The sequence below is a fragment of the Rhipicephalus microplus genome, chromosome 3 (genome assembly GCF_043290135.1).
Source record: "Rhipicephalus microplus isolate Deutch F79 chromosome 3, USDA_Rmic, whole genome shotgun sequence".
NCBI lineage: Eukaryota > Metazoa > Arthropoda > Arachnida > Ixodida > Ixodidae > Rhipicephalus > Rhipicephalus microplus.
This window is the reverse complement of record NC_134702.1, coordinates 135,706,235-135,733,752: the sequence shown is the minus strand read 5'-3', so window position 1 is coordinate 135,733,752 and position 27,518 is coordinate 135,706,235. Positions and strand designations below refer to the sequence as shown.

The following is a 27,518-nucleotide window of genomic DNA, read 5'->3' as shown; positions in this document are numbered from 1 at the left end:
AAGTTCAATCACTCTTCGGGTTCTTAGAGTGACATATCTTTGAGGGAGTACCTAAAGTGTAAAATTTGTAAAAAAAAATCTTGAAAGAAGGACCTTATGCAAATCTCTTGGGACATTAGCAATTCATTAATATTTTATTGTGGATACCTACATGTCAGTATGCAAAACATTGGGTAAGAATCTATGCAAAAGTTATCACGTTAGGAAGCGTAATTATTCTTCATTCATTATGTATTTTAAGCCGAGTACCACGAGCGACTGTGGCAAATGACTAGGACAGCTGGTTATGAACTGAAAAACACGCTTGTTATAGCGTCAGCAATCGGTGTCTAGGAAATCGCTTGACGTCGTATTGACATCACATGTGCAGGGTCATGCATTTTCGACGTTTAAAAAGGTCGTGGCACTTCTTTGTCAAGCTGCTCAGTTGGTTAAGCTTATGCTCAAGCTGAAGAAAGTAAACGTAATTATTACGTTGTGCAGGGTTACACCAGAAGGTACAGTCATTAGTAGATACCGGAATGTAGTCAAATACCTATTTTTTGCGTTTCTATTGTACCACTCTATTATATGAGCATGTATTAGAGGTTAAGAAGTGATGTTTAAGTGTTTTTACTGCCTATGAATGCCTATTCTAAATATCAATGCCTATATGAGCACTATTTAACAAAAAACTTTATTTTCGAGTGCAGCTGGAGACGGGTATTTATGCTACAAGGCAAAATTCAGCTTTCGAAACTCTGCGAGGTACAACCTATACTGCATCTCAAAACGTTTTTCAGCATTATCAAGTCCTTAATGCCCCTTATAAAATAGGAAAGCCGATTAGTTTCTACGTATGTATTTATCCACGTCTTATTATGTGCTCGCTTTACTCCGACGTCTCTTCACACACGTCGCGAACAGGCTGTTCTGTGCAGCCCTTGAACGATCTGGAACAAATAGGGAGAGTAGAAGGTTGGTGAAAATGTCACATGTCCGTGTAATTTTTGTTTAGTTTGCCATGTACTTCTTAAAGAGAACTTCAACGGGTGAAATGAGAAACTAAAAAGTTTAAGTTACACACTGAAAGTAGTTGCGTGAGCAACGAAAAGCGTTGCACCTTGAGAATTTTTCAATTGGTTCATCACGAGCCACGAAAGCATACGAGCCACGAAAGCCGGCTGTAGATTCCGAAAGCCACATTTTTACCCTTCTTTCATCAGTACCGGAGTAACTCAAAGCCGGCAGATCACAGGACGCCGATGCATCAACATTTCATGCGCACGCATTGTTACACTGGCATAACATTCCCAAGAAATACCGTGCACGCAAGCGGTGTTGTTTTGTTTCGACGCTCTTTGTATTGTACTGGGTGGTTTTGTGAAATGGATTTCTCTGTGTGCACATGTTTGTAGAGGCAGGCATGCATTTTGCACCCTTACCACGACACGCAGCGTCACAGTACTGGAACTGCTCTATGAGACAATGGACCAAAAACACACCAAGCGTTCTCAGTGCCGGCGTCGGCACGACGTGAAAACTGGTATAACATAAATGAAAAGAATTCAGGTATATTTGTCTCGTATCATGCTGGTTAAAACATTACGAAAAAATGACTCGCACAGATTACGTTTGTATGTTCTCTTATTTCTACCAACATTCATACTTCTATTCAATTGGCAGATTGTACTAATTACACTCGTCCCCTTTAATAATGTTTGCTTTGGGACGCACTACTTTGGCGTATGCAGGACCATTCATCGTTGTCTACGTCACTTCCACCATGTTTGGCCCAGCGCCCGTGGGGTGAAGGGCAAGCGGTATTCAGACTGACATTTAACAGCTTACCAGAGCACAAAGGGATGCAAATCTTGGCAGACGAGATGGTGAGTGCCCAGTGCATGAATTTTTCTGCCTACTCAAAATACTCAAACCTAGTGAGGGACCCTTTATTCGTATTCACAGAAAGAGAATAAATTGACATGGTGTGGTTAGACCCGGTTAAATCAAGGTTAAAAGACCTTTTCTTGCTGGCCTATTTGCGGTCTTGCTACTTTCGCCTGTTCTGCCATTCCAAGCCATGCCGAAAATCGACACAAGAGCGTGTTCATTCGATGGTGGACACTTAGCTCACCATGCTCGACAGTAAAAGAAGAGACTGTGTCCTGCAAACGATGCCGGGGAAAGAAATTTCTATGCTAGATCATTGGAGCGTTAGTGCCATCATAAACTAAAACATTTCTTTTTACTTTCTTAACATAGACATATGTCGCGCACGTCTCTCTTCAAAAACGTAAATTTTTCTAAAATGTCGTTGTGCCTATATTTACCATTTTGCGAGACTAAACTATGTCTTTCTTGCCTATTTAGTTACATAAAATGTGATTTTTATTCCCTATAAGTTTGGCCTGTAATTATTAGCACCCGGAACACGGCAATATTTTGTTTCGGGGAACAACTACCCTTCACAATCACTTTGACTATACAGACCTTCTTGTAGCTTCGGTGACAGAATGCGCGGGGATGATATGTACCCACGCTTTATGATAATATAGTAACATAAAATAGCGCTGCAACATAGAACATTGGTCGAAGCAGTTTTGTCTAAGACATATCGTACTACGCACATCCACCAATGTAGCTCCTTTTAGGCTACATCTGAATAGCGATAGCAAGTTTTTTTGTTGCAGTGCCAAGTACACTGTTACAAACTCTTACTGTCGCAAAAGCAGAGGGCTTCAATGTATGTTCCCACATCCGTATTTTTAGAGGCCTGCGTGAATACAATCAGTTCAAATGCAGTTGCAGCTGAACACGAAGAATGGTAGATGGAAAGGAAGAAGAGAGCCAAAAATAAATCAGAGAGGTTAAGAAGACGCATGTTTTGTTGCTACTCTTTACAAGAATAATGAACAAAATGGCGTAAAAAGTGACGGAAGAGGGGTGGAGATAATCGCCAGCACGCTTGTAGGAGCACATTCCGTCTACAAGTAGCGCCACAGACATCTTGGTCTTAAGTTTTTCAGCAGCACGTAATGGCTTTCTGCACCCCTGAAGCGCATGTCCGCGGACCTAGAAGCTTGTCTAAAGAAAGTGGTCTGGAGTCGAGTTGGTGGAAAACTTCCCGTGCGAGCATATCTAGTTGTCACAGCAAGCGCTGCTGCACGGAATATTTTTTAACGTCTTTATAGTTCCAGATAAGTTGAATATGGAAATGCTGCACCCTAACAGTGTGAAACAAATCGCCCTATTTAATGGGATACCCAACCACAAGCTACATAATAACAGTGTGATTTTGTAGCGGTACATTTGAGATGGGACTTGTAGATAGACCCAACGATTAAGTTTATATCGCTGACATGTTCCTAAGCTAATACAGGACCAAACTGTGCATGTAAGGTTCCCGGCCAGGAAACAAAGTGGTGTTTGCTCTTCAGTCGTTGATAGAGGAATTGGAGCTGCACTGCATGGTTCCTTAATGCCCGCGTCGCCAAGCTCCATAGGGGGCAGATTGATTCCAATGAATTCCGGTTTGTCCTAGTAACCACTGATACATAATTTCAAGTCGTCTTTTTTGAGCTTGGTGGTGACAGTTTCTTCTGTTCATGCACCAATTGCTCATGAGCGCTCTTATTCTTGGTAACCTGTAAACTTTGAAGTGGTGCCTTTGAAGAGCACAATCTCTCATTCTCACATGGATGCGTTTTAACGATCCTTATAATAACCAATATTCAGCGAAACAGTATTATTGAACGATGTATTGTAGAGCGATCACCTATAGCAGCAACATCTTCTGTCATGGATGTGCTCATGTGTGGCAATTTCAGTTTCATTGTCATTGCTGCAGCCATATGTGCAGCCAGAATATCAAGGTGCACCTAGGCCTGGTCGAGGCACCACAGGGGGCATGCAAGTATCGCACTTGGTGTACGTATATCCCGATATAATTCATTTGAGTGTTTGACTATGATGCCTTAAACTTAACACATTGTCTTTCGAAAGACAGCAGGAACAAGTGGTGGTCAGATACGTCGGAGGCAAGTCATATTGTGACGCTTGCTCCTGTCGATGATGCACCGTAACAATATGTTCACTCTAAGGCAATCCACAATACTATAACTCCAGAATGGATGGCCCTTAGCAAGCACCCTTGTGACGCAGGTAGAAACACATTGGCGCAGTCCAAGACGAATGCGCAGTGTCTGATTCTGCAAACTCTTCAATGAATGCATAGCGATTTGCAAGCATTCCACAGCACTGTCAAGCTGCAGCGCAGAAGTCCCTAAAACAGAGCGCAGTAAACCGCAGCATGAATCCTAGCAGTGTTCCGCATGATTTCCCGTGCATGAATTTTAATGGAGACCCAGAAAACGATGCGTGCATGCATATTCTACGATCTGTCAACTGATGGGGACAAGCTCATTGGCTAGCGCGTGAGCACGATCAACGCGCCTTTATTGGGTGATATTTTTTTATTTATTCATTGTACCTTCAGAGCCCGATGGCATTGCAGGGGGGAGTGGGGATGCAATAGAGTAGAAAAAACACAAAATTATAGTCGTGGTATATGCAAGCTTCGCTATTCAAAGTAGGCTCTTATCATCGTTCCTGCCTACTGTATTCGCGCTAGCGTCTAGTGCCAAATAAATGCCCGACTCCAGCGGAAAAACCGTCTGCATACAAGAATAAGCAGACCTTTGGTGGACCCTCAGAAAGACCAAAAACAGGCAACATTGAACAAAGTCAGTAGTCATACTCTCATCTCTCGGCACAAAGACCCAGCTGGTTCTCTCATACATTCAAAGAAAGGTAGACTAAACCTCAAATAACCGTCAGCGAACTGCTACCTGCGCAATTTCACAGTTTCTACATTATGATTTACCTCGACTGCCTGTCAAGCAGCACATTATGCAAGCACATCTACTGCCAAACAGTATTGTCCGGTGCAAATTAAGCATAACTACAAAAATATACCCACTTAAGGCAATAATTTTGTTCTCTCATGAGCGACCTTGGAAGGGGGTGAGATCAATCATGAAGTCGTCACGTTCTGTAGTCGCAGCGCATACTTCCATATTTCTGCAGAAAATTAGGATGTGTTGAAAGCTTGACATATCATCGGTTCTCGCACTAGGCGATGACAAAATGACATGGTGTAATTACAAAACAGGTACCTTTTGGTCTATTAGGCGCCATTTTTATACACCTGACACACGATAACGGAAAAAGGTAATTAGTTTTCGGGATGTTTGCCACAGAAAAAGCCCTGAATGCAATGCATTCACATTCTACGCACTTCACTAGATAAAACTTGAAAACACCTTAAATATTACTTAGCTTTGCCTGACAAGTACCTTCGTCGCAACGAAGAGATAAACAATCTGTTGGATGAAAAGTCTACTCCACAAAGAGCCTATACTACATCTCTCGGGTCATTTATAAACCATCGTTCAAAGGCAATACTGAGGGGCACATTAGAGATTGCATACTCACCTTTTAAAAAGTCCGTATACTTATTATACCTACTGTTCGTTTACCTAAAACCCGACTTCATTTTTTTCCTAACAAGTAGGAAAGAGCTGAATATAATTTCATGGGGGATTGAAAGTACGAAGCATTCGCGTGTATTTATTAGTATTGGTTTTTAGAGGCACATCACACACTGACTCAACCCATGTTTTGACGCCTTTGAGAGGCAATTACTTGCTATAATAGTGAATAATTGCACCTCTTGTTAATCAGCATATAATATACATATTATAATTACTTTGATTTACATGCCTCATACATAGTCATTTTCGTATTAGTCTTAAGACACAAAAGAAAATGTTTAAACCTGATTGGAATTGCTGGTGCTTCATAGGCGCTTACATGACGAGCGAGAAAACCTACATAGATAGTAAAGACTTTTTTTAATTACGCGTGCAGTGAAGTGTGAAATTTTCGCTGGCTAAAGTGTAAAATCGATTGCAAGCTGGGCGTGTGTTTCGCACAGATTGAAAATTCAGGCTGAGGCGAGACCCTCGAGACAACCTCTTTGTTGAGGATTCAATAGATTCTGTAGACAGTACTCTGAAGCAAGATACCTTGTATTCCTGCTAATTTGACTATCAGCATTGCTCTTACTGCAATTAAAACATGCACATATTATAAATTATATCGACGTGATGAAAAAATCCGGCAGGCGTCACGTACTCTGGGAATCAATGTAATGTGAACAGTCAGGGAAAGGCTGAATGCACAGCACTGTTTGTTTGTGGGGTCAAGCAAAGATTTACTGCAATGGCATGTCGTTCGATATTGCTTGGCTTTCATGTCTGCATGCGCGTGCAGCGAGTTTGAAGCATGTCATTGAAAGTTATATTCTGGTACATTCTATGCGATACAGGACCACTATATGCGCCACTCACTCTGTTATAGTGACGTCTACCTTTATGCCATATAATGAATGAACTAAACGGCCCTGAGCGTCCCAGTGGTCTGTCATATAAATCGTACCATATATGATAAACATGCCTTGATTGTCATCTCACGAGCTGTTAACAAAGTTTGTCGTAGCTTGTAAATACCAACTTGAGTAACTATCAAGGCTGCACCACGAGCATCGCATGTAAAGATTAGCTTTGGCTTAACTCAGTTACTGCGGGATGTACATAGCGAAAGGTATAAGCGACTTTATGGAACAGATTTGTTTGAGCTTCCACATCAGCTTTGCGGACGCAGCTTGCCGTATAAAATTGATCGCAAGCTGGGCACTCGGAGATAGCACGAACGCCCAACTAAATGTGAATATTGTTTAGCATTGTTTTCTGTATGGTTACACTTCTCGAGGCGCGTGATTCGTTCTCATACCGTCTTCTCGGCTGCTGCGCCCTGCTGGTTTCTTTCTGACGATAAAGCCGGGCTCTCTCAGTCTCTTTGACTCACTTTTAATATCTGCCATCGAATCACACTAAGCCACCGCTTCTATACATACGATGCAAAGCCGGCTTCTTATCTCTTAAGATTGACGAGTGCGACTCAACGTGGGCAGAGTAGAGAGAGAGAGAGAGAGGCTGATGAAGAACACACATGCAACGCTGATTTTCAGTTGGAAACGCGGCTGCAACCCAGTTTCACTCACGAAGAGCTCTGGGCAATCTGACAGAGCGAAAACGCCGCGAGGGCCCAAGTGCTCTTGGCTGACGTATAGGAGTAGGATTCATACGGCCGAGGCCGCGAGATTCTCACAATAAAGTTTCTTCCTCCACCTCCTCACAAACAGACCACTAACACGCACAAACACAACGCTGACTTTCAAACGAAAACGGCGTCGCAACATGGTTTTACTAACTAGAATTTGTGCACACACACGCACACACACACACACACACACACACACACAAAAACACACACATACACACGAAAACATAAAACGCTGCTTTTAAACTGGAAACGCGGTCGTAAACGTTTTCACGACGTAGAACCCCATAATGCCTACACGCAGACATACATACATCCGCACACGCACGTACCACAGGAAACGCTGACTTTCAACACTAAACGCAGTTGCAATGTGGTTTGACAAAGTATAAAACACACACACAACATTGCCTTTGAATTGGGTACGTGGTCCCAACACTTGGTGAGCATTGCGGCTGCCAAATATCAGGTGGCAGAGTTTTTTGTTGAAGACACTGTCCTGCATGACAGCCCCCCAGAGGTCCTCATCACCAATACAGGTACAGCTTTCACCGCGGAAATGACGCAGGTGATTTTCAGATATGACAGAACATGCTCCCGCTAAACACCGCCTACCACCCACAAAACAGTTGCCTCACTGAACGGCTAAACAGCCCGTCGCTGACACGCTGGCTATGTACGTCGACGTCGAGCAGGACACATGAGATGCCATTATTCTGTACGTGACTTTCGCATACTATTAGGCAGCGCATGAAAAGGCGCAGCTGTCGCTGTACAAGTTGGTTTAGGCCGAAGCCAGCCACGGTGCTCGACACAGTGCTACCAACTACCACTGACAAAGGTCGCATCGACGTCGCCACTTACATGCAGCGTTTATGATAGGCTTCAGAGATGTAAACAATCGTTGTGAAAAACAACTATGCACAATTGAGAAGTTGTGTCACAGGGCATGGAGGAATCTCTACATTCTCCGAATATGCGAGATCCTACGTAAAGCCAAGACAGGCGTAGCGAAAAAAGTGTGTAAGCTAATTAAAATTTTTACTAAATTACTAATATTACGACTCTAGAGTCATTTGTGTACTCGAATACAATACGGAACAAAATTATTGTTATCCGCTGCTTCATTCTGCAAAGTACACTGGGTTACACATGACAATACACATTTTGATAAGTGTCTGCGTGAAGTTAACAACGAAGTTCATATGATTGTTTTCTACGCAATTCGTTCTGTTATCTGTGGATCTGCGCATTTATTTTACCTCTCAATTGTGAAGCTCTCCATAGCAGTTCAGCAAACAGGAATTGTCTCACCTACTCAAGTCACCTAAAAACGTTAAAATAGTCTCCCCACCTTCTCGCGAGAACAAAAACAAAGTATGCTTCAATGTAAACATAGATCTCAAAGTAGTAAGGTTAGCAGTCAACGTTCTAATCACTACAAAGATCGTCATAAGGAAGTTGTAAGAACTTCTGTTATCTTGATGCAGTTGCATACTGACTTTTACTAATGTCATTACATTGAATTTCTTGCAGCTTCACATTTCTACACACTGATATAAAAACAGCCCATATTTAGATTATTTTGATTACCGAGAAGCAGGAAGGAACAGTTCAAGATGAACAGCTCCAACACGTGCTTTCTTGTCACACTTGGTAAGCTGTCTCATTCTGCTATTTAGCGTGCTAGGCAAGAAGGTGTCAGTCAGCATCCACTTGCTCCGTCTAATAAGAACCTTCAGCTCTCTAAACGCATCACTTGTGATGTTAAACAACGCCCACTGTGAAAAGGCTGTTTCATGCTGGTGCTCACCCTAAGCTGAGCAGCACAGCCGTTAGGTTCGCAGAGTATGATTACTTTCTCTTCAGTTTCTTTCATTAACGTTGTTCGTACCCTTCGCAGGATTAATTACAGTGTAAAAAGAAAATACAGAACACCAACCCAGAGGGTGTCAAAAAATGTGATCGAAGACGTTTGGGCTTCCACACGGAAGCCTTGTTCTTTTTGTGTGAAAGCCCAAACGCCTTTTATATTTTTTGACACCCTCTTGGTAACCGTCCTATTTTTTGCTTTATACAATGCCATTACGTCCCGACCAGACGAGATTCCGTCCAACTCTCGACTAGAATAAATTGCAGTTATTTAAACGTACCGTGGCGTACAAAGCGACTTGTATGGCGTGGTAAGCCCACAACTTGCCGTAATGGGTACAAACAGCACTGACTAGCACTACTTCCTTTGGATGAACATTTGATTGATTGACTTGTTGGGTTTAACGTCCCAAAACCATCATTTGATTATGAGAGATGCCGTAGTGGAGGGCTCCGGAAATTTGGACCACCTGGGGTTCTTTAACGTTCACCCAAATCAGAGTACACGGGCCTACAACATTTCCGCCTCCATCGGAAATGCAGCCGCCGCAGCCGGGATTCGATCCCGCAACCTGCGGGTCAGCAGCCGAGTACCTTAGCCACTAGACCCCCGCGGCGAGCTTTGGATGAACATATATGCATATGAAAGATGACTGCAGCCGTTGCTTGGATTGGTAGAGCGATGGGCTCGTAATACGAAGGTTGCTGGCTTGGTCTTTGTCGGCGGCAGGTTGTTTGATAATTAACATTCCTTTATTCAAACTTATTTCGTACTTACTAAAATACATTAAAAACAATTATTTACGTCCCATACACCAACCATGGTTTAATTATTTGTTGTTTGTCGTCAAACATGCATCAACAAATAAACGAAGCTTCCTCATTCCCTTTTTTCGTGCAATTCTCTGTTTTCGCGACGTAGGGATCTTGCGCCTGTTGTGACATTAGCCCAGTAAAGAGCAGGCAATGTCTAAATGACTTTGAGAATTCTTTGTGAATTCCGGGTCCCATGCTGCGGTATATTATTTGGTTCACGGGCTCTTGGGAGCCTCGAGTATCAGTCGGCAGAGTGTTCTGAACACGCTCAAAAATTATCAGTGCCGCTTAAGATCAAGCAATAAATGTTTCACACGGAAAGTAACGTGAACAGTCTTTAGCTTAGGAGAAGTCTGATAAGTAGTTCAGCGTTTCGCTTTCAGACATGTGCCTTGAATGGAAGATCCCAGCGTTATGGCTTGTGTCCGCATAAGCTGTTTACTAAATTTCACTATTATTGCCCTACGTGTAATGTTCGATCAATAATCTTAAACAGATGTGAACTTTATGAAGCGCTGTGGTGCGGTCTGCGTCGAGCGTTGCAAACAGCCTTAAACTTTGCTAGTGAAATCAGACTGAATCGAAATTTATTTATTTATTCATTTATTTATTTATTTGTTTATTTATTTATTTATTTATTTAACAATACTCTAGGTCTTCTGCAGACCCATACAGGAAGCGGGCATACAACATCACAGGTAACCAATTAGATACAAAGTTGAGGAAATACAATATTTTGAGGAATAATACGAACAACAGCCGAATACTTACAAATACGACAATACTACATTGGTGCTCTTCCCATGCACGAGAACACGAGAAGAAATAATAAAAAGACGCGTGCGAATATGTAGGCATCAAATTGAATACAAGGAATGTAAAGGCCCACCCATAGCTGCCTGGACTGATGATGTCACCCATCTTAGAGCTCAAGTACAAGGAGTCTGGCCAACAAAAAGTTAATTTCTCTTTTTTCCGTTCATCGCATGGTAACGAAGCGCCATTGTCAACGCAAAATCAAGATTTCCGCGATCAAGTTATGCGGTGTGCCATTGGCAAAGCTGCTGCTGTAGTCGACGCTAAAACCATGCTAGAACAGTGAGATATTTGCCGAACCTAAATGTGCTGTACAGTGAATTTTGTTCAAACAAAGTAGGTTAACCTTACATTGAAAGCCGCTTTCGAGGGAGATTGCAAAATTTTGTAAATATGAGTAGTTCATTTACGTCGCGTTCTTCTAAGTGGTCTTTAATTGTGCATTGTGTGTCTTCGTTTTTTGTTGGCATTGCAAAACAGCGTCTATTTGAATACCATTATTTTTTGAAAGCTTTCAATATAACAAAAATGATTGCTTTTTTTTCAGCGATATATGTAACCATCTGCTTCAACTACGTCAGCGGGGAAGCTGGGGAACAGAAAGGTAGTGCTTTTTTTATTAGTGGCATAAGCTGACAAAAGCCTTTGGCACTCGGTCGGTAGTTACTAATGACATAATGACGCCCTCCGTTAACTTACGCTTGTCAACGATTAATGAGCGAAAATTTGAGGAGATATTGCAACCAGGTGTTCTCAGCCATCAAGCCATGGCCAGTCAAAAAGGGCAACAAAGACAAAACTGAAGAATAATAGCACTTCGATAATAATTCATATTCTTGTCTTGCTGTCTTACTGTTATTCTCTCTACGGGCGCTAGCATGTAACAAATTGGTTGAGATGGCTAACCGACCCTGCACCACGTATGCGTACCAGCAAATTAAATCCTTTGAAAAGAGAATATTGTCTCTAAAATAAATGTTTTTAGTATACAGCCCTGCATTCCAAAAACTGAAGCGTTGTCGAAATTTTGTAATCATGAGCGCCAGAGTGTAGCTACTAAGAGATATAGCTGTGCATTATAATTTTAATAAATAAATAAGGTATCTGTACAGTTTCAGTTACGAAGAATGGCTATTTATTTTATAATTCCTACATGGTTATAACCTGAAAGTATTGTCAAAATTGTATTCAGAACATATATGCTTACTGCTGAATGTTGAAAGTGAGGCTTTTTAGCGTGCATAAAGTCAGCACTTGATATATACAGAATTTCTAGATAAGGACAGTGACTTAGTTTTATATACGTCCTACTACATTAACACTTTAGGTTACACATAACTATAACTAAATCAGGGTACTACTTCGTCGGTAACCACAAAATTTCCGCATTCGACGTTTTTAAGTTGAGAAAGTTTTATTCACGTGGCATTCGCATGTGAAAACGACGGGTCATACATCATTGGACAGCTGCACAGTGTCATGACTTACGACAGTGTCGTTGCGTCAAAGAATGCCGAATAAACTATACTCGCTGAATTCACTCTGGCCCCTTATCAAGACTACTGGGCTTCGAGAATTTCTCCGAACGTGCTGTGACTTTCCGACTTGAAGAGGTCTTCCGCGAGTGCACGAACGACAAGCTTGAAGACTCTACTAGCTTGAAGACTCTACTGAATAGTGCAGTTATCTTGTATTCCAACACGATACAGTTGTTCATAGCCGCCAAATAAGTGATGTGGCCTTGCACGAATTCGATTGATGAGACACCGCACAGCATGTTTCAATAAAAGTAAGTGCTCCTGTGGGACAGGTACACAGCAAAATGTTATAGCCTTTTTTTCGGCCCCATAGAGAATGGTATTTTTTTTCTCGCTCTTTTCGTGAAATAAACGTCAACTTCACCTTTACATGCTCGAAATTACAGAGTGAGCCCTAATAAACCCGATGCTACCGTAAAGTGCCACGGAAATGCTTGATTGCGTACGCGCGCCCAGTATTGACATTCCCGAAGTTTTAGATTTCTGATATATCAATTATAAATGGAAATGCGAGTCGGTTAACAGAAGACTTTTTTTCAAAGCTGCATTTTTTTTCTTTGAAAACCTTGGTTTCTCTTCTTGCTTAACAAAAAAACTGAAGGTTCAAAGAAAGTCGCAGTAGGCTAAAGTCGCTTTTTTAATAACCCAAGGTCACTACCAAAACCAAAAAGAACTCGTTATCTATAGTCTTCTGTAATTGTTCACCTAGCTACTTGCCATTGCATATCGATTGAGAAATTCACTAAATTCTCGAAATGACAATGATTCTCAAGCTTTGATAGAAGACAGATGGGCAGACAATGAACTTTGATGGATCTTGAGGAGTTACTCACAGAACCCCTTTATAAGCGGCTGTCATGACGAAAGAAATCACTTTGAAAACATACCTTTGCCGCATGCGTGAGTTTTGGCTTATACCTTTACGCTTTTTGCACGATTCATTCTACGGCAACATCTTGTGATCCAACATCATATTTTGGTACTTCTGAAAGCTAGATCAGGGTGAAATTTTGTTCAGACATTGCAGGACATATGAACCGTGCAAGTATTTGCTTTAAAACTTGATATCGCCTGTGTAATTATTAGTTGCTCAAGCAGGCTGTTACTATGGGCTAAGATTTGTAAGAGTTCTCAAATTACAAATTTTTTGCCCTTAAAAATGTTTTATAAGCAGTTTGTTGATAGTTATTCGTCCTCTACAGCTATTTATGAGCAGTATGAGGCATTAATACTACAAAAATATAAAAGTTTGTTGGCATAAAAAGTTTGTCCAATAAGAGCTATATTCTAAACATTGTCTCTGCACAAAACGAAAAGTGTGCAACATACTACAGAATTAATCATTAGTATAAAATCAGCACAAAAGCCCAGATATGCAACAAAAAATTTCATAGCTCTAGTTTACAGATTTACGCAACTTTTTAGGCGTCCGCTCCAGTAAAACCATAGTATTTACCCGACTGAGGCTGCTACAAAAATATTACTGGCGATAACAGAACATTCGATAACTTCGGTGGAATAAGAAAGACCAACAGAGGTAAAGACATAGAAAGGTGAGAGTAAACAGTTCCGGGAAAAAAACACGTATGATACTTTCATAATAAGAATCGGTAAAACACAAAAGTGAAATGTGTCCTTAGAGATGTAGTTTTAGGTTTACAGTACATTGGTAGAATAGAGATTGCGCATTTTTTTGGTATTTGACAGCTATCACAACCCTTAATGTTGATGCATCCACGTTAACGCTTCATCAAACATCTCCATCCTGACGACTAACATTCATCAATTTTGAATAAACATATCGTAGTGGTCATAAGTGAGTGTGGCACCAGAGAAAGCAATGTGACAGCCTGTAAACGCGAGTTGTTGGGCGCTGACCTTAGGCCTAAGGTCGCCTACTCACGTCATGCTGGAGGTTTTGAATACCGCGGCCCAACCAGAGAACAAGGCAATGTGCGTTGGGTCTTATCTGCTGGCCAGCCCCAATATTTCGTGGGACGATCGCAGTTGGCGAGCGTTAGTGGCGAATGTGGAGGTAATACATCTAGACAAAGCATGCGCGTTGCTCTATGCCTTGCAGAGATATTTTAGGAGCTTGCTTCTTTTGCTGGGGGGTTGTCTCCCGTCATCGCGCTGATGTGTACGCTAGTGCTTATTCCTCCCGCTAGAGGCGCAATGGCGTTCTTCATTGTAAGGTCCCTAGATAAAACAAGATTCCAAGGTAGCGTCACTCAATGTTCTCGAGCGATCCTCATCACTCTCTCAATTACCCCTCTTTTTCTCTGCCATCCGCATCTGTCACTGGTGCATTCCTTGCACGTGATCTTGCAAATGGCGGGTGGTGTTATTTAATATCAGGCAAAAGGTTCAAAACGAGTACGCATGCACATATCGCCCCAGCTGGATTCTCGCTCTGAGCAAAGACGAAATCGTAGCCAGGACATAAACTGTAGAGGAGGAGCCTTTCAATGTGCGCCAAGTCGACCAAGATGGTTTCGCGGTGCTCGTTCAGTGCAACGCCCGCGCTTTTCAACAATGCTGCGTTGCCGTAAAACAACAGAAAATGGGTTCGTTCTCTTGAACCTACCTAGTGCTTTCTGAAATGGAGCACACCGTGAAGTGTAGCTATGAAACATCTCACGTGAATGCTTTCGTGCGACTCCGTCGACGTACGTCGACGCGGATCTGCAAAGCGAGTGATTTTGTCGGCCATTAATGAAACCCCAGGCGCGCGTATAATGCGCGTCTAGTGCATGCCAGTTGGTACAAATACTTGTGCGTATGCTGGGGCGTGTAATCAAAGCACCTTCAGGAACACTTCACGCTATACCAGTTGACCAGAACACGTCATAAAAAGGCCGAAACGTGCTTCTTCGGGGCATCTCACGAGTAGAAGTCTCACTTTCAAGGAAGATCCACGCACCGCACAAGAATCACCTGGCACCTAGATTGTCAAAAAGCGGCACATTAAAAAGAAAACGTAATCGCAGTGCTGCTAGTCAAGTGTTCGTACCAGTCTGGCCGTGGTTTTTTCTTGCGTGTGCACAAGCCGCCTGTAATCGCTCGTCGCAAAGTCACGCCCTGTGGTCACTCACAAGATCCAGTAAGAAGCCCGTTCACTGTGTTACAGCACAAACAAAAACATTAGGAGAACTGGACTAGTTAAAACTGGATTAACTACGATGAAACGCGAGACGCTATGGCTAGGGGTGTAAAATATAGAACTGCGCAGAGTTGCCAGTAGAGTAACGCACATCCCGCTTGCTCTTGTGTTGTACCATTTATGTTCAAAAAGGGAAACATTTATTGTACGACTCGTTTTGTTCCATTTCGTTTCATTTATTTACATCTATTAACCGTAGCAACTGAACCCAAACATTCGCATATTCATGAACCCTTTGAACCTTCAAGGGGGCGCTCCAGGAACTTAGGCGAGGAGGAAAGGGAAAGGTGTCGCTATTTTGGAGACTTGTTCCATCTAAGGACCTTACTTCGTTGAGAGCCAATCAGGCGACGCTCGCTCAGCTGAGCGGAGCGGGTGAGGCTCCATACTGACTCCACCCAGGGGGCAAGGACCACGATGACTGCACGTCACTATGAGCAGCGAGCAAGTAAGAGACGCACATTCGAAATGCTGGTGGTGGAAGTGGTGTGAACGCCATGGTTGACGCCGCCCCTGGCGTTGCGCATTGCAGCTTCTTGAGTACTGACAGTGGCGTGTCTGCCACCAGCCCATTGTGTGTTCTACACAGACGGCGACTCCCACGCTGTGCATATAACTGGTACAAGCCACCATCAAATGGCGAGAAGACAACGGGTGCGTAGGGGAAGGGCTGTTCAAGATAGTGGATGTTATCTCGCTTGTGAACTGGCACCAGGGTACGTGGTGTTGCTCTTCAAAGAAATGGCAGCATATCAACAAAGTGAATGATAGACAGTGGGGCGAAGCATCCGTCTATACATTCGTTCTTGCTTCCATCCGTTCATGCGTCCGTCTGTGTGACCATCCGTGCGTCCATTAACTCGTGCGTGCGTGCGCCTGTTCGTGCTTCCGCACGTCCATCTGTGGGTCCGTTCCTGCGTTCGCCCATGCATCTGCCTCTCCTTTCGTCCATGCGTCCATACGTCGGTGCAGCCATCCGTGAGTCCATCCATGCATCTGTCTGTGTGTCCATTTGTGCATCTTTTCAACACTCCAAGTACCACCATCTCGCCTCTTTTCATCATATATTGCCAATATAGAAACACCGCCATTTAGCGGACATTCCAAAGTCTAAACGAGAGGTGGCACACGCACACTTTCTTACGGCTTGCGCTTCGTGTCTACTTCCCACCTTTAACCACCTCGACTTCATGGTATATACTAGTTCACTGTATTCATGGCAGTGCGGCTCAACGCTCGCTTAACCTTTCTAAAACGGAGGAGGTTACACACGGCGAGTATAACGCAGCAACCCTTTCTCTCAGATGTTTCTCAAAGTACATGCCAATGACTGCTAATGGGGCATGAGAGACAGGAAAATTCGGCTTTTACTTTCTTACGGCTTGCGCTTCGTATCTACTTCCCACCTTTAACCACCTCGACTTCGTGGTATATACTAGTTCGTTGTATTCCTGGCACTGCGGCTCAACGTTCGCTAAACCTTTCTAAAACTAAGGAGGTTAAACCCAGCGAGTATAACGTAGCAATCCTTTCTTTTGAGATAGTGCTCAATGTACGTGCCAATGGCTGCTAATGGGGATCGCAGCGTGCGCGTTAACTAAATGTCGAATGTTCCTGCCTCTCATTCCCCATTAGCAGCCATTGGCATGTACATTGAGTACTATTTTTTATTCTTCAACAACGCACAGAAAAAATGTCTGACCGGCGCCACCGTGGAGGTCAAAATGTAACCATAGTTACACAGTACGACGGCTACGAGGTTAGAATGGGTGCCGCTATAAGGAGCTTCGCCCCTAATAAGGCACTACATCAACCGCTTCATTCAAGGGAAGCGCACGGGACGGTTTTAAGCTCTCCCATAGTAGAGTACCGAGTACTCTAAATCGTTGATTGATTCATTTGTGGGGTTTAACGTTCCAAAACCACCATATGATTATGAGAGACGCCGTAGTGGAGGGCTCCGAAAATTTCGACCACCTGTGGCTCTTTAACGTGCACCCAAATCTGAGCACACGGGCCTACGACATTTCCGCCGCCATCGGAAATACAGCCGCCGCAGCCGGGATTTGAACCCGCGACCTGCGGGTCAGCAGCCGAGTACCTTAGCGACTAGACCACCGTGGCGGGGCTACTCTAAATCGTTAACAACTTCTAAACACACATAAGGTATGCGTCCGCAGAAGCTGTAAGGACGCGGCCTGCCAAAGCAAAATGGCTAGCGAATTGCGTCCGTACGGCGGAGGTGGACGTGTGACTAAAACTTTGTATTCTTTAGGCTCAATTTAAACGCGGAGCATTTTTTAGCCGCACCATGTCACTCGTCGTCGGTGTCAAATCTCTCACTGCGCATGCTCGTCTCTGCTTTCCTCCCTCTTTCTCCCCTTTCTTCCCCTTTCTCTCCCCTCTCTCGTTTGACGTGATGCTTTGCTTGACTCGAGTAGTAGATGGCATCACTACCTCAAATCAGTACTGGGGCACAGCCCAAATTATCGTCCCAACACTCGTTCAAGGCAACGTTACCGCACCTTCACCACCTTCAGCGTCAACAGCAGCAAGCAACGTAGAAAACAAGGCGGCGAAACAACGCTGAACGTAAGCGTTTGAAGTGAGCTGTGAATCCTTTACTCGGGGAACAACAAGCAGCGGCGGAACGGCAACGCCGAGCTGCGGATTCTTAACTTCGTGCACAAAAAGCAGCTATGTAACGGCAACGCCGAGCTGTGAATTCCAGGCTTCGTGCACGAGAAGCAGCGGCGAAATGAGAGCAGGAGCTTTAGGACCAGAGGTACGTTAGCGAGAAGCGGCGTGCAAACGTCGTCAACAAGAGGCGGCTCCGGAAGCTGCTCATGAACGCGAGCGGTCTGCGAAAGAAGCGGGCGAGCCAAGCAGTTTGCGCAGCCTGTCGCTCGTTTCAAACGCGGCTTTGAAGACCACAGCTTCGGGCACAGCTGCAAGGTGTGTGACCGACTGGGGTTCGACAACGACCTTACGCTGGTTGGGAGCATCACGAACAAAACGAACGAGACCAACGCGCTACGGGTTCTTTGGAGCATGTTTCGCAACGTCGGCTTGAACGGTGGTGTCGTCAACAACGTTAAAAGCGACAACGATGACGAGAAAAGACTGCTGGAGTCGTTCAAGTCATGCTTGCTTGGTTTGAGCATCGTGTAAGGACTCGTAGGTACGTGAGCACGTACCGTCGATAAGCGTGACCTACGTTAGAAGTGAGAATGTTTGGGCTAGTTGGTATGACATGACGATAGTTAGAGTGTGAGAACAGAACGACGACAAAGATACAAGAAGGACACGAAGGCTAACTTCCAACTAAGTTCATGGCGAAGAGCGTGAAAACGTATAGAGGAGACAGTAACCATGCGACAAAAACCATGTGGCACGAAGAGCAATGCATGGAAAAGGAAAAAAACAAAAGCACAGAAAAACGCATAGAAAAGTCTATAATAAAACAAAGCAGAAACGTAAAAGGAATATAGTAACTGAGCGCACTGAAACCTTCGAGGAACCTCAGTACCTTCTCGAACAGAGACACGGAGGGATTGCTAATGCATGACACCTGTTCAGGTGCCATCTGCGGGCATTGACGATAACTCGGGTGCGCTCAATTCTGTGCTTATACAGTGTCACAGTGTCCTAGAGAAGGGGCACACAGTTGCACTTAGTGCAGTGCCTAGCAAGAAAACCGTCTTTCCTGTTTCTAACATTGTTAGCGTGTACTTTCAGTTGATCGTTCAGACACCTTTCGGTCGTTCCGACTTAACGTGCACCGCTGGAAAGTGGGGTCGTACAGACAACTTCCCGGGAGCATGCCACATATATGTTTTTATGCTTAACTCTATAATCGGTTGAAGACTACGTTTTCAGAAGGTTTGTAGATTTGGTGAGACTGATTAATTTGAACGGTGCAGAGAACACTACACGAACTCCCACACGTTTTCCAATTTTCTTGAGCCTGTTTGATATCTGGTGTATGTACGGGACAACGGGACAATGGCTATCCTTTCACGCTCAGTATCTCTGGTACACGGATCCTATCCCTGCCTCTGCTCTGCCCTACTGGTCCGCAGGATAGTCTCAGTAACAGAAGCAGTAAACTCCTCAGGAAAACCCGATGTCATAAACCAGGGCACTTGAGCTTAGAAGCTCGCTGAGATGTTGTGAATGCACGACCTGTTCAAGGCATTCTCAAGGCCGGTCCGTGTCATGTCTCGCTTTAATAACTTGCTGTGGGCAGAAGAAAAAGGAAGTAACGGTTTCTGCGCACGTGGTTCGTAACACCAACAAATATTCTTGTTGGTTTATGTACGCGCCGAATGAGACGGATGCTTCAAGACGACGTATGGAGGCGGAAATGTTGTAGGCCCGTGTGCTCAGAATCGGGTGCACGTTAAAGAACCCCAGGTGGTCGAAATTTCCGGAGCCCTCCACTACGGCGTCTTTCATATTCATATAGTGGTTTTGGGACGTTAAACCCCACATATCAATCAAGACGACGTGTTGAAGGAACTAATCCCGAATGCTAAGGTATTGATGCATTACCCAGCTTACCAATAATGCTGAAAGGAATGTGACAGTTATAAAAGGCGTATTTTTTTAAAGGTTCAAAGTATGCGACCATGGCGCAGGGAAAGCGTGCGCGGCATTTATTGCCTTGAAACCGGAGGACACGGGTGGAAATCCGGATGACGAACCTTTTTTTAGCAAACTCCGGTGACTTTATCGTATCTATCTATCTATCTATCTATCTATCTATCTATCTAATCTATCTAGCCGCTTACATTTGGGTGCTCTTGTGGTCGCCCCCTTAACTTGGCGTGAACCAAAATTAACATGGAAGGCTAAGATGGTATGACGATTATGACGTGCTGGTCATGAAATGAATAATGTCACAATCCCGTCGCGTACGTTGTCAAACACTTCCTGCCAGACGTGGCTCATACTCACGGGTGGGTATGTGCCGCTAGTATGTGGGTATGTGCCACAGGTGACAGGATCTACCCAGGAACAACGAGAAAACACATATGGCCAATTTTAACGCGCGAGCGTTAATACCCGACATCGGTAGCGTCGACCCGACGAATGCAAATAATAATTGTCAGTGTCCCAGCTGGAATCATACCCAAGCATTCTGCGCCGCAATGAAGCTTTTTACCACAGAGCTACGCCAGGTGTCAGAACTACTTTTAAATAGACGCTAATGTTCATGAAGCGTCAATAGTGGTTGTAGTGCTGCCCGCCCAATTAAAAAAAATACATATGTACTCATTTCATCCAGCCGTCTTGTCGGGTTAACGTCCATTGTGATTAGTTGCCATGCGCTGAAGTTGGCCTATGTATCGCTTTCCAGGGCAGGCATCCTGGTGAGCATCAGTGCTTCATATCAGTTTCTGATATTGCTCATATGCATGTTCCAGTTGGCATCGTTGTGCAAGTGCACACAACTGTATATATAAACATCTGCAACTCTTCAACATATGTCTGTGCGTGCACTATTAGTAGATATATTTAGCGTTATTTCAAGACGTGTCGCTCACTAAACAAGTTCAATCACGGTCACTTTCCCTCTGCATGCTTCGCATTGACGTCGATTCCAAGGTGCGTGGGATCTGCAGAATTTTTTAGTCTTGTGAACCTGCAAATTTTTTTACTCCACTTACGTTACAAATCTGTGTCATTGAAGTCTTCGTGGGCGCTAGCATAAGATTTTTTCGTGTTAAAAAAGCCTGCATCTCACGCGGTGTACACAGAGCTGCTGTTTTCAGATCTCTTTTAAAACTCGAGTAGCTTGATGATCTAACTGTCACCGGCTGCTTTGAGAAGAAATAGTCGTATTTGCATTAACACCACTTTTATTAGTGACGGGGCGAGCGCATTCAGTATATATTTATTTTATTTGTAGATACTGCAATCCCACATGAGGGATTATAGCAGGGTGGGAAGTACAATCATAAAATGTTCCTAGTTGAACAAGAACAAAATACGGAAGCAAAGTACCATTCTCGGAATTACAAAAAAAGGAAAAACTGATATACAAAATTCACGAATACATGATCAACCATGGCGACAAAATACAATTCAAAATGTACAGGATAATAAATATTCCAGAAACAGAGTCACATACGCAAGGATTGGAAAAGAAAAAAAAAACACACGGGTGATAATTCTACACAATTTCAAATATATACACATATATACATACATATACATACACACATATGCACACATATATATTATGCAGTTAAACACAAGGCAAACTTTTCAAGTGATGGCTGTAAAACAACGTCATTAGTTGGGTTGTTCCATTCCCCGACTGTTCTCGGAAAAAATGAATACGTGAAGCAGTTATTGCGTGTCTGAAAGGGCGTAATGGAGAGGTTATGGCGATGCCTTGTCGGATACCCAGAGGAGAAAGACAATAATTTGCTAGTGTCTATCTTATAGTGCTTCTTAATTAGTTGATATAAAAATTTGAGACGAGAAATTCGGTTTCTTTCAGTTATTGGTGGAAGATTAGCTCTCGCTAGCAGTGCACTAACAGATGTGCGACCATAACTGTTGTATATAAAACGGGCTGCCTTTCTTTGTATTTTTTCAATCTTCTTTTTATTATTCAACGTAAAAGGATCCCATATAACGACTGCATAATCTAGAATGGGTAGAACTGTTGATTTGTACGCCAGCAAGCGCACAGTGGGAGTGGAGTGCTTGAGAACTCTCCTAAGAAATGAAAGTCTTGTGTTAGCACAAGCTGCAACATAATCGATATGCTTATTCCACTTCAAGTTGTTTGTAATGTAAACCCCTAGATACTTGTAATACTGCACCTCAGCAAGGTATATATTGTTACAGCAATATTGGAACAAGAGGGGCTCTTTTTTGTGTGATATGCGCATAAATACGGTTTTTTCAAAGTTTATGGGCATCTGCCAACTGTCGCACCAAGATTTAACTTTTTGAAATGCGGCATTTAACTTTATTTGGTCATTAGAATTTTTTACCTCGGAGTAAATAACGCAGTCGTCTGCATAGAGTTTTATGTTAACGGGTATGTCATTCACAATGTCATTGATATATAAAAGAAAAAGAAGCGGACCAAGTACCGAACCCTGGGGGACGCCAGATTCCACAGAAACCCTCTCAGAGCATTTATCTTTAAATACAACATATTGCTGCCGGCTATGAAGGTAAGATAAAATCAATTTAGTTAACTGGTTGTTTTTGAGTATGTTGTCTAGTTTGAAATTAATTTTTTGTGAGAAACCTTATCAAACGCCTTTGAAAAGTCCATAAAAATTGCGTCAGTCTGCTCACCATTATTAATTGTCAATGCAAAATCGTAAACGGTCTGAACTAATTGGGTACAAGTAGAGTAGCCTCTTCTGAATCCATGTTGAGACTCGGATAGGGCATTATGAGCAGTTAGAAATTCCGAAATATGATTATGAACTATGTGCTCGAGCAACTTACAAACTGTTGACAATAGTGATATTGGCCTATAATTACTAATTTAATCTTTCTTACCCTTTTTATGAAGTGGTTTCACTTTGGCTGTCCTCCAATCGATTGGCAGCTGTCCTTCTTTCAACGATTTTGTAAAAAGAATGCAAAGATATTTGGCGACCCATTCAGCGTACCTTTTGAGAAAGGCATTGGGTATTTCGTCAGCACCACTAGATTTTTTTACATCAAGTTTCAAAAGCATGTTGAAAATTCCCTTTTCACTTACGGTAATGTCAGGCATCGGCGGTAATGGTGACACAAAATTAGGCAGTTTGCCATCATCATTAGTAAAGCAGGACTGAAACTGCCCATTGAATGCATTTGCAATTTTTGTGGCATCAGTAATTTGCACACCATTAATGGTAAAAGCATCCACATCAGTATAAGATGGGGAAATTGCTTGCCAAAACTTCTGCGGCGAACTAGTAATGAAACTAGGTAAAGAAACTGAAAAATATTTGTCTTTGTCAGCTGCAACTTGTGTTTTAACTTTGTGAGACAAATCTGAAATTTTGGATTCCAGGTTTACGCAGTCGCCTACAGATCGACGTTTTTTCTTTAACCTCTTTAATTTTCTCTGCAAATGTATAGTAGAACGACTTATCCAGGCATTCACACGTTTGTTTTTCTTGCGTATCAATGGCACAAATTGTTCAATACATTCATGTATAAGTTTTGTAAAAGAAGCCCAAAGATTGTGAACATTTGCATCAGTGCGAGAGAAATTATCTAGATGAAACGAAAGCACGTCTATTATAGCTTCGTCATCGGCTCTGGAAAAGTTTCGAAAATATGAAACTTCGTTAGCTTTGTCGACTTTAACATTGCTGAGGCTAAGGAAGACGGCCTGATGATCGGAAATTCCTGGCATGATTTGAGATGTGGCGTTCTCGAAAATGCTACCGCTTACGAAGAAAAGATCTAGTAGAGTCTTACTGCTATCCTGAATTCTTGTGAAGCCTTCAACAACTTGAGTAAGGTCAAAGGCAAAAGCAATATCCAGCATTGCCTCTCCTACCTTGTCATTACGACTTTTGGGGGACATTGTTAGCCAGTCAACATCAGGCAAATTGAAATCACCAGATAGGATTATCCGATCATCAGGTTTGACATGGTCACATAAATACTCCTTCAACACATCCATGGTAGAAGCATCAGAGTTAGGGGGTCTGTACATGGCACCAACAATATACCTAAGGCCGCCACTATAGGCTTTGCAGAATAAACACTCAATGTAGGCAACTTCAGGCATCAACAATACATTAAGCGCACTTTTGTAGATTATACAAACTCCACCACCCCTACTACCACGGTCTTTCCTGTAAACTCGGTATCCTGATGGAACGAATTCACTATCATATATTTCATCACTGAGCCATGTCTCAGTCAGTATAACAATATCAGGATCGTTAGCGATAATTAGCCCCTCAAGCTCTGTGCTTTTATTGACTACGCTCCTACAATTGATGTTAAGAAGTTTCAAGAATCGATCATCATTTTGCCTTTGTCAAACCCGCCTATCACTTTTCAGCCGAAAGCGGCATTTCTTGTCACTGTCCCAACCGTACATAACGCCGTTTACACTTAGCTTATCATAGATAAGCTTTACCTTAGCCCCTTTTTCCTTTTCGTCTTGAGCAGTTTTCCAAAGCATCCTTCGCTGCTCACGGACATGATGCGAAAAATCTTCCGCAATAGACAATGAAGTGCCTTTAAGTTTATGCGAAACTTTTAAAATTGACAGCTTTTCTTTATAATCCAGACACTTTATTACAATTGGACGATTTTTATTTTCCATACTGCGGCCTAACCTATGAATTCGCTCAATGCTGACCGCTTTAAGTCCCAGTTTATCTTCTACAATGTCCTTATTAAATTTCTTTTCCAATTCTTCATGTGTCTCATTCTTGGGTTCATAAAGACCATAGATGATTAGATTATTTCGGCGACTCCTATTTTCTAAATCATCTACTTTGTCCCTAAGCGCCACGAAGTTTCTATCAAGGTGGGACATTTGGTCTTCTAAGTTTTTAATCTTATCGCCCAATGTGGCAAGACTAGACAGCTGTTTCTCCATTGCCTCCATTTTGTCGCTTACTGAAGACAATTTCTTTTCTATCTTCTCATGAGAAGATTGCATAGATGCCATGGTTTCCATTATTTTTTGTTGTCCGGCCAGTAACTCACGCAACGTATCACTTTGGGAGGGACCGGGGTTTGTTTCAATGTCGCCACAGAGTAATAAACTTTTTGCTAGGGTGAAAATATAAGTAACAACATTTAGTACAAAGTGTGGGCAAGGCAGCAGCAACAAATAAGGGTTGTCACTACGAAAACAATGCGATGGCCGGTTATCACCAACCTGAAGAACGAAGCAGAAGGGATTACTGAGCATCCCGCCGGTAGTGCTGCTGCCTGGCCCACTGGGGTGGCTCGCCGGTTCACGCCCTTTTGTAGCTTCCAAGATGGACACGTGATGTGACGTCACCGAAGATGGTCGCAATGGCCATCTTGCGGTGTGAGGACTTTTGATGCTGCTGATACCGTAGTCGGCAAGCGGCGATGGCTCCGGTCCATATCTGCGTAGCAGTTCGGCTTGCTTGATTCCAGGGAGGCAGCCGCGCTGTGATAGCCGAATTTCTTGAAGCACAGCCAAAACCTGAAGAACGAAGCAGAAGGGATTACTGAGCATCCCGCCGGTAGTGCTGCTGCCTGGCCCACTGGGGTGGCTCGCCGGTTCACGCCCTTTTGTAGCTTCCAAGATGGACACGTGATGTGACGTCACCGAAGATGGTCGCAATGGCCATCTTGCGGTGTGAGGACTTTTGATGCTGCTGATACCGTAGTCGGCAAGCGGCGATGGCTCCGGTCCATATCTGCGTAGCAGTTCGGCTTGCTTGATTCCAGGGAGGCAGCCGCGCTGTGATAGCCGAATTTCTTGAAGCACAGCCAAAACCTGAAGAACGAAGCAGAAGGGATTACTGAGCATCCCGCCGGTAGTGCTGCTGCCTGGCCCACTGGGGTGGCTCGCCGGTTCACGCCCTTTTGTAGCTTCCAAGATGGACACGTGATGTGACGTCACCGAAGATGGTCGCAATGGCCATCTTGCGGTGTGAGGACTTTCGATGCTGCTGATACCGTAGTCGGCAAGCGGCGATGGCTCCGGTCCATATCTGCGTAGCAGTTCGGCTTGCTTGATTCCAGGGAGGCAGCCGCGCTGTGATAGCCGAATTTCTTGAAGCACAGCCAAAACCTGAAGAACGAAGCAGAAGGGATTACTGAGCATCCCGCCGGTAGTGCTGCTGCCTGGCCCACTGGGGTGGCTCGCCGGTTCACGCCCTTTTGTAGCTTCCAAGATGGACACGTGATGTGACGTCACCGAAGATGGTCGCAATGGCCATCTTGCGGTGTGAGGACTTTTGATGCTGCTGATACCGTAGTCGGCAAGCGGCGATGGCTCCGGTCCATATCTGCGTAGCAGTTCGGCTTGCTTGATTCCAGGGAGGCAGCCGCGCTGTGATAGCCGAATTTCTTGAAGCACAGCCAAAACCTGAAGAACGAAGCAGAAGGGATTACTGAGCATCCCGCCGGTAGTGCTGCTGCCTGGCCCACTCATATATATCACATATATAGCTTCCCCGTACATTGTGTGGTGCACTGAAACATCTTTTTTTTCATATCAGTAAATGTCGCGAGTGTCGCTTATCAGAATAAAATATTCTATCTTGCAGAAAACGGTGCCGAGGTACTTGCAAGAATGGAAGCAAGAAGCCTTCATACGCTCCAAAATGATGTAATACATGTTGTTGTGGAGGACCGTGAACTACTGAAAGAAGCGCACGCGAAGCGTCCGGGTCCCAAAATAAAAAGCCCTTATTTCTACCATGGCAAACGTTATCCACGCCATCAAAGACCGGGCCGCTAAATGACAAACAGTGACTAAAGATCTAAGTTTGAATTAGGTGCGATTTCCAATAAATGGTTTTCGTAAAGAAGTACTTGCAGTTTGGGAATTTTTTTCATTTATTGATAATATCAAGACCAAAGATAAGAAGTGGCGGGGATTTAAAAACACACAAGCAAGAGCGAACGAGAAACAGCGCAAACATAAAAAAATAATATTTTGATATATGATTTATAGTGTTAGCTACGGCTGTTTTGAAGAGTGGGTGGTCTTCGTTGGCCTATCTTTACACGCAAAAACATTCGCAAACTGAGGCATACGTAAAAATAGACAGCTGTAATGCTTCACAAGTGGCTTAGTTCATGCTGTTCATTTTTTTAGTGTTAACACAAAGTAGTTTTCACGCTTGCCTGTGGCAATAGGTCCTTGCTGTTCGCACAGTTTCTCTTAGGCTCATAGTTAGGGCTTTGTATTTTCAAATAAGCACAAAAAACCTCAATGAATACACGCAATTTTTCTTTCGTCGGGAGGAGGGGCGTATTTAGATTTACCCGGCAAACTCTGAATTTAAAAGGGAATGTTTTATTGTCTAAACCATTAGGTGCCAGCGTTACCTCATGGTCACGCATTTGTGACGAAACATGTTATTTATTCATCTTCGGAAAACCCCTCCGGAATACCTGTAATATAACTTGTGACAGATTATGGTACCCTTTACAGGTAACATGTT

The 27,518-nt window shown here is 43.4% G+C and overlaps 1 long non-coding RNA gene across 1 annotated transcript; it reads left to right on the top strand.

The window, feature by feature from the left end:
- The first annotated feature begins 404 nt into the window (after nucleotides 1–404).
- On the top strand, nucleotides 405–26,879 carry LOC119159947 (uncharacterized). The gene is made up of 5 exons (XR_005108174.2): nucleotides 405–497; nucleotides 1,734–1,868; nucleotides 8,701–8,820; nucleotides 11,216–11,272; nucleotides 26,616–26,879. It is a non-coding gene; the product is annotated as an uncharacterized LOC119159947 (long non-coding RNA).
- The last annotated feature ends 639 nt before the right edge of the window (nucleotides 26,880–27,518 follow it).